The 8,131-nt window shown below is 41.2% G+C and overlaps 1 protein-coding gene across 1 annotated transcript in view; it reads right to left on the minus strand.

Moving 5' to 3' along the window:
* The window catches only part of LOC150087528 (A disintegrin and metalloproteinase with thrombospondin motifs like), a 69,133-nt gene extending 62,118 nt beyond the window's left edge, over window positions 1–7,015 (minus strand). Inside the window, exon 1 of the mRNA XM_090371233.1 lies at window positions 6,818–7,015. The gene's annotated coding sequence lies outside the window, so the exon portion shown is untranslated. The remainder of the gene's footprint in view (window positions 1–6,817) is intronic.
* Between the last annotated feature and the right edge of the window lie 1,116 nt (window positions 7,016–8,131).

An 8,131-nucleotide genomic window follows, 5' to 3' on the forward strand; every position in this document is an offset into this window, starting at 1 on the left:
TCGCGATCCCCCGGTAGGTCACGAAAAAAGCTTAAAGGGTACAGCAAAGTTGAGAAACACTGCATTATTTTATAACAACTTGTACTGCATACACAGAGAAGATTTCTAAGTACTGATTCACCTAAGAGTGGTAAACGCTACTTTGCTCCTGTCTAACCAGTTACTACAAGAGAGAGAGAAAGAGAGAAAGAAACGTACTTATTGCTTTTTAATGCATCCTGTCGATGGCAACGCCAGTGATGCAGCTCCTGACCTCCCCACCCTGCTTTCCTAATATCTGTGCCGAAATTCTCAGGACCTAGCTCTCTCGACATGGAAGAGCACCCATCCAAGTCGGGGTACTTAAAGATGCAACTCTGATGTTGAAAGACATTCACAAGAACCACATTAAGAAAAGTTGGCACTTAGCCTAGTGATCCATTTGAAGGATGTCCACAGAAATTCGCTTTAAAGGTTAAATTCAAGGGGTTAAAGGTGGTTTATGATAGTTCTTGAGTTAACCAACTGTTAACTCAAGGTTAAACTCAACTCTTTCCACAATTAATATATCCGCGCATTTATTCATTTTTCTATGGGATCAAGAAATAGGCTGTGTATGCATGCTGCAGAAACACGACCTCAATTCTATTGTCACCACCAGGTGGTGTTAGTGTTGTAGTGTCAGCAGAAACATGTAGGACTCCAAACTGTGTCGATAGGACATGATGGCTTTCGTAACAAAAGATATTCCCTTTCCAGAAAAAATATGCTTTTAGGATTTTATGATTTTCTAATACTTTGTCCACAAATATGGCCGAAGTTAATCCCAAAGGTTGCGCAGACGATAAGGTACAAAATAGGCACGTGCAGATTTTAATCTAGAATTTTATTGGTTATTGTTTTGATTTTATGAACCAATCATATTTGTTTACTTTCAAGATTAAATAGAATAAGTTGTAGTTCGCGATATAAATTATAAAATCATTCTATTGTTGGCATAATTTATCAAAATCATTCTATTATTGGCATGATCATAATCATCCTATTATTGGCATGATCATAATCATCCTATTGTTGGCATAATTTATGACAATCATCATATTATTGGCATAATTGATCATAGTCATCCTATTGTTGGCATGATTTATCAAAACCATCCTATTGTTGGCATAATTGATCAAAATCATCCTATTATTGGAATAATTGATAAAAATCATCCTATTATTGGTTATATTAATCTACTGTTCAACTTTTATGACACATAAGAAATCTTTCATGATTTAAATGACGTCATAAACACGTTTTCTCTTAAGATGATACGAATCAGAAGCCATCTGACTATATAATTTCAATGTTTGTTATTCTGAGTCTGTTTCGTTTTGGGACAAAAAATTGTAAATATTGATGAAGTTAACGTGTATTTATTTCCAAAAAAAAATGGGAGCAGTCTTTGGTCAGTACATTTAAAGATCTATTTCAACCAATAAAGTCATTTCTATCATTGACCCGCATTTAGTCTAGGTAAGGGGGTGTTGGTGTGTGATGAAAAATTCAAAGATGATCATTTTGTGGGCAGGTGGGGAAGGTTTTTGTTGTTGTAGTAGAATTTTAGGAGCATCAGCAACTAAGGCCATATTGTTCTGTGTCTGTAAATTGAGTGTGTTTTGAGGTCTATTTTCTGTTTGCTGGATGAAAAACCCGAGTTTCTGGGAGAAGGGCAACTAACTCAGCCACATTGTGTAAAAGGCCCATAAAAATTCCTCACGTCATCATCGAGACTCGAACTCAGGCCTTTTGAACCCTGTGTGGGGAGGACGGCGATTCTACCAACTGTGTACTCACGAGTGGTGGAAAGGGATTGAGTCTTTGTTTAGATGGACTTTAACTTATTGAAAGTAATACGCACTGTCTTGGAACAACATCACGTAATAGACAGGAAGAGAAAGAGAAAGGGCATGGCCTTTCTGTCCTACTTGTTAAGTCCTTGGCCAAGACAGACAATTGTGGTTACATCACAACCCTTCTGAGCCAAATTTCATCACTCAGTGCATTTCCACGCATGCAACCATCTAATAAGATGGTTGCATGCGTAGGAAGAATGTGCAGTGTATATTTTCCTCTTGATGTTCAATTTGAAGGTTGAAACGACCTTGTTAACTAATTAAGATGTGTCACTGTTAACCAAACCATAACTGTGGAACAGTTGCTCAACAACAGCAAATCTTTACCACCAAACGATAATGTAGATTAATTTCTACCGCTAGGTGACAGTTTGGTCATAACCGGAAGATTCCATTAAATGGTTTCATCCATGAGTGACTACCGTCGGAATCAGGATTTCGTTGGTGGAAATCGAACCGAGAATACGCCATCTAGCGACATCGAACTGAACTTCATTCTCCATCTGTTGGCAACTTTGGATAGTTCTAGTTTTCGAATGGAATTTCGATTCACGCGATGATTACTTAATTTTTGGAGATAAGAAGCACTTAGGAGTTAAGTTCTGCTTCATTACTGAAGAAATGGTCATAACAAAGAACTGTCCTGGTTTTCAATTGCTCGAAAACTGATGGTCTCCAAATTAAATATTTATTCTGTGCTATAGGGGACAGTCTTTGATACGCTATTCTGACCACGCAACCAGTTGAGTTCAACTTTCCCTGTACGCCTCCCAGGCAGGGTGGAGTAGCTATTTGGTGGCCTACTGGTACAGTTTAAACGAAAATGGTGTTGTTGTTGTGGTGATTTGGATTGTAGTCTTGGCTCTGCTCGCTAGTGATACATTAAAAGGGTACACGTACTGTGTTTTCTGGAGAAACCAAAGTTTAAAATTTAAAAAAAAAATCCTGTTTCTCGGGATGAAAATCGCGAGGTAACATATGCAAATCTAATCGCGATGGGTAGTATTCCTAAAAGGTCACTGTTGCTGAGGGATAGGTGGACGGTGACTAATTTTCCAATGAGGGATCCCTCTCGAGGAGGAGTGCCTTGCATGTAATACAGTTAGCATAATCGCCGGACTGCCCACACCGTGTGGAAAAGACCTTCAGTTCGAACCCCATCGATGACGTGAGGAATTTTTATGGGTCTTTTTGCAAAGTGGCTGAGTTAGTTGGTCTTAGGCGAGGGCAGTCACTAATCAGCCACTCATGATTACTTAGAAATTTCCGAGGATTGTGTCTGGTAATTTTAGTGTTTTTTAAGGTCGATTTGCTTGTTTCTCGGGATGAAAAATCGCGAGGTATCCTATGCAGATTTTATTGCAATGGGTAATATTTCTAAAAGATCGCTGTACTACTTTCTGAGGGTAGGAGGACGATCACTATTTTTCCAATGAGATACCCCCTTCACAGGAGGAGGAGGTCTACAGTTGGCGTAATTTCTTTAGGTCTTTTCCACCCCATACAGGGTGGAAAAGACCTAATTTGAATATCGTCGATGACGTGAGGAATTTTTATGTCTTTTCGCAAAGTGGCTGAGTTAGTCGGTCTTCGGTGAGTGTAGTCAGTTAATCAACCACTTTAGATTATTTAGAAATCTCCGAGGATTTTGTCTAGAATTTTTGGGCATTCTAAATTCTATTTGCCTGTTTCTCGGGATGAAAATCGCCCGGTAACACTTATCATGATGGATAATATTTCTAAAACATCACTGTACTACTTAATGAGGCTGGAGGACGGTCACGAATTGACCAATGAGAGACCTCACCCTCTAGGAGGAGTGCCCTTGCAGTAGCACAGTTGGCATAATCGCTGTACTCCCCATACCAAGTGGAAAAGACCCGAGTTCGAATCCCGTCGATGACATGACGAATTTTTATTGGTCTTTTCGAAAAGTGGCTGAGTTAGTTGGTCTTAAGCGAGAGTAGAATTGTTTTTTATCCCGGAAACTCGGGTTCTTCGTCCAACAAACAGGCAAATCAACCTCAGAACACATGATATGGCCTGATCTGCTGATGCGCCAACAACCAACCAATCTGGAATCCTGAAGTTTATTTTGCCTCATCTGCCCATTCTACTACTAATATTAAAAGATTCCAGACTTTAAGCATTGAGAGGAAAGTACTCCCGCGGAATAATTGTGGGATGTTTCTGAGAACGGAAATTGGGGTGTTTTATTCTTCGGGTTCCAAAACATCCTTGGCTGCTCGCAACAATTCTAGGAGGGTAGTTCAGCTAGAAGGACGCCCACAGAACCTGTCCTCTAGATGTCAGCTGTTGTCAAGGCTTCTCCGCCTATCGGCAAGGCCAACAGGTAAAGAGTTAGTCGGAATGCAAGCTGATGACCTTTTTTTGTGTAATCCTGGTATACTCTAGGTGCAACTTATGCGTCCATACGTTGCATTATTCTCCATTAAATGGGAGAAAGTGGGGTTGGTGAGCGAAACAATTGAGGGGAATTTTTCCCACCCTCCACAAATGATGACTTCGGTGATAGGACGAAGAAGAAAAAAAACAAACCAAGATGGATTATTTCTTGTTGAACCAGTTCTGTCCCGCAACACTGAAGTGGTTGTATACTGTGACATGGCCTTCAGGAAATCCAATTAAAATTCATTTCTAGCATTGTAAGGGGGATAACCTTCGACTTGGCAGACGTCTAAGAATATTTCGACTGCAAATAGTATTACGTTACCCCCTAAGTGAATAAAAAAGAACCGAAGGGGGATTCAAATCAAACTAGATCTCCCTCCACAGCAGCCACATTCGTTTTAAGATAAACAAAGATGGAGGACTAAAAAACCTGTAGATTCAGCACGAACCGACAGGTTATAATTTCCTCGAAAATTAGTAACCTAGCAACAGTTGCTATGCAACGGTGTATATCCTGACGTTGGACCAACACTAAATTGTATTCCGGGGCTCAAATTTTTGGACACATACCGCATCTGCGATGTGTCCATGATCTTGATCCTTCTAACTTTCACATGTTCTGACCAAGATATACCACGACAAAAGTTCAAGGAATACTGGAAAGTTGCTAAGCAACGGCAGCGGTGTTCATCCTGACGCTAGCCCAACACTAAAATTTATCCTGGAGCTCAAATTTTGTCCCTGATCTTGAGCCTTCTAACTTTCACATGTTTGAACCAAGATACACTTCACGATAAAAGTTCAAGGAATACTGGAAAGTTGCTATGCAACAACAGTGTTCATCCTGATGCTAGACCAACACTAAAATGCAACCTGGAGCTCAAATTTTTGAGACATGTAAAAAAGTAAAAGTAAAGTGCAGCCATTATCAACCCACTGCAGGGTGGAAGCCTCCTCAACAATTCATGCTGAGGGAAATGGACCATTATCTGCCACGCTGGTCCAGTGCGGGTTGGCAGATCGACCGTATTCAGCAGTCAGGGGCTTGAACCCTGGTCTACTCAAAGAGCGTGTGCTACTGCACTCCCGCTCCTGCCCACTCGGCTACGAGACATGTACCACATCTGCAATGTGTCCCTGATCTTGAGCCTTCCAACTTTTGTTTTTGGACCAAGATACACCATGATAAAAGTTCTGGAACGTTGCTATGCAACGGTGTTCATCCTGACGTTAGACCAACACTAAAATGAATCCTAGAGCTCAAAATTTTGTCCATGATCTTGAGCTTTCTAACTTTCACATATTTGGACCTGATGCACTTCACGACAAAAGTTCAAGGAATACTGGAAAGTTGCTATAGAACATTTTTCATTCTTGCGTTAAAATGTCCTGCCTAAAATGTATCCTAGGGCTCAAATTTTGAGACACATACATTCGCGATGGACCCTGATCTTGAGCCTTCTGATTTTCACATGTTTGGGCCAAAATACTCTTCAAGACAAAAGTTCATGGAATACGGGAAAGTTGCTATGCAACAGTATCTATTCTGACGTTACTCTAATGCTAAAATGAATCCTGGAGCTCAAAATTTTCCCCTGATCTTGAGCCTTGTAACTTTCATATATTTTGACCAAGATACACTTCAAGGAATATTGGAAAGTTGCTATGCAACAGTGTTCATCCTGATGTTAGAGCAACACTAAATTGTAACCTGGAGCTCAAATTTTTGAGACACGTACCACAACCGAGATGTGTCCCTGATCTTGAGCTCTCTAACTTTCACATGTTTGGACAAAGATACACTTCACGACAAAAGTTCAAGGAATACTGGAAATTAGTGCTTTTATTATGTTTCTGCGCTGTTGTTTTGAATATCGGGGTTAATCTAGCGCTCTATTTGCATAATCTAATCGATGTAAAATGGACGCAGCAAAAGCGTTCCATAATCTCTAGAAATATTCAGTCCAATGATATTTCCTGGTCTACATTTTACCGAGCCTGCTAATACCACCCGATAAACTAATGGCGTTGGTTTACCTGCATTTTAAAACCACGTTTTTTCCAAAGAAGTAGGACAAGTTTAGTTCGGCTCTTAGCCAGCGACCTTAAACAGATGTGGGATTTACTGCGCAGGCGCAATAAGCACAAACTTTCTTTTGCACTAAGGATAGCGTCCATTTAAGTACAAATTTCGAAAGATACGAAAAGGGTAAAAATGAGGTGATTAAACTATTCGAGCACGCCACCTAGTGGATATTAAGTTTGTGTACGTGTAGAAATATTAGATTTAATTTTGTTCAGACCAAACGATTGGCAGGATACTTATCGTTTGGTACTACAAAACTTACAGGATTTTAAATGAAATAAAAGTAATTTGGACTTAAATGAATATACGCCCTCTATCGGGACCAAATTTGGTTATAAGGCATATAAGGACAGAGAAAGTGAGTTAGAAAGTTGCTCTTATAACTAAATTGCGTCCCGACAGGGGGCGAGTATCGATTTATCTTAAAAAAGTAACTTACGTGCAATAGTACGTCCTCAGAGGTCATGTCACACAACAAATCACAGTAAAAACGTTTCGAGAGGGTTTACTAATCTCGCGTTCTAACCACCAGACGTAAAGGTCAGCATCAGCTGCTCCGTAGCACGAGGACCGTAACATCCAATGACAGCGAAAGCGATCCCGCCGCAACCTGCAGACGGCGAGGTACGGCAGAGAAGGTAGCAACTGGCGTTGTGGATGCGAGTCAAAGTAGGCTGCCGAGGTCTACAAGCCGTACGAGAAGGGGGGAGGGGGAGGGGGGAGTTAACTACGGTGACCTACTTAGCGGCTGTGCTATGTTGCTCGCTCAACTAGGGCATGAAGCTTCCGTAGTAAGTCGGTTGATTGTCATTTTCCTAAGCCGCTGCCCCCTCCCCCCTGGTTTTGTCCCCCTCCCATTTTCCCGCTTGCAGCAGCAGCGGGGCTACGCACCGCCAACCCTCTCTCCGCTCAGCTCGGTAAGCACGATTGGAAACTCGTGCGAGTCGAGATAGCCCCGACAACGTTTCTTTCACTTTCTTTCTCTCGGGAGTGTCGCTCGTCGATGTGCCAGGGAGGTGGTTCTGTTTTATTGTTTCTCGCGTCCGCACACGAGGGGTTGAGCCGAGGATCACTTTCGATTGTCGTTCCTTCCTCTTAATGAGAGCTTCTCTCTCTCTCTCTCTCTGGAGCCGCTTTTAGGGCAATTAGCCTAACGAGGTTCAACAACCCCAAGTGCGTTTATTTTGAATGAATTCAATTGTTTCGGTGGTGATGGATTTAATTTGTTGCGCGCATTCACATCAGCGAATGAGCTGTGAAAAGACAACTGCACATAAACACTACTTCTTCAGCTTTCTTTCTTTCTGTCTCTCCGTTTGCCTCTCTTTCTTACCTCGACTCATTTTCTCACTTTCCTTCTTTCACTCACCTCCTCTCAGCTTTCTTTCTCACTCTTTCTGTTTCTCTCAAGTATTCTGTTTGTGTGTCTCTCCCCTCCCCCTTTTCTACCTCTTTTGATGATTCCTCTCTCTCTCTCTCTCTCCTTCTCACCATTTTGTCTTTCTTATTTTCTCCATCTTTCTGCTTCGTCCTAGTATTTTCCGTCTATATCTCTCTTTTTTTCTATTTCATCTTTTCATTCTGCCTCTCTCACTTATTTTCTCTCTTCTCTCCCTCTCTTTCACTTTTCAGTTTATCTCATTTCTGTCTCATCTCTCTCTCTCTCTCTGTTTTTCTTTAGCCATCTTTCTGTCCGTCTCTTTTTCTGTCTGTCTTTGTTTCTCTCCCTTTCTCTTTCTATTTCTCTCTCTCT

The sequence above is a fragment of the Mastigoproctus giganteus genome, chromosome 4 (genome assembly GCF_048544385.1).
Source record: "Mastigoproctus giganteus isolate SK-2022 chromosome 4, ASM4854438v1, whole genome shotgun sequence".
Classification (NCBI taxonomy): Eukaryota; Metazoa; Arthropoda; class Arachnida; order Uropygi; family Thelyphonidae; genus Mastigoproctus; species Mastigoproctus giganteus.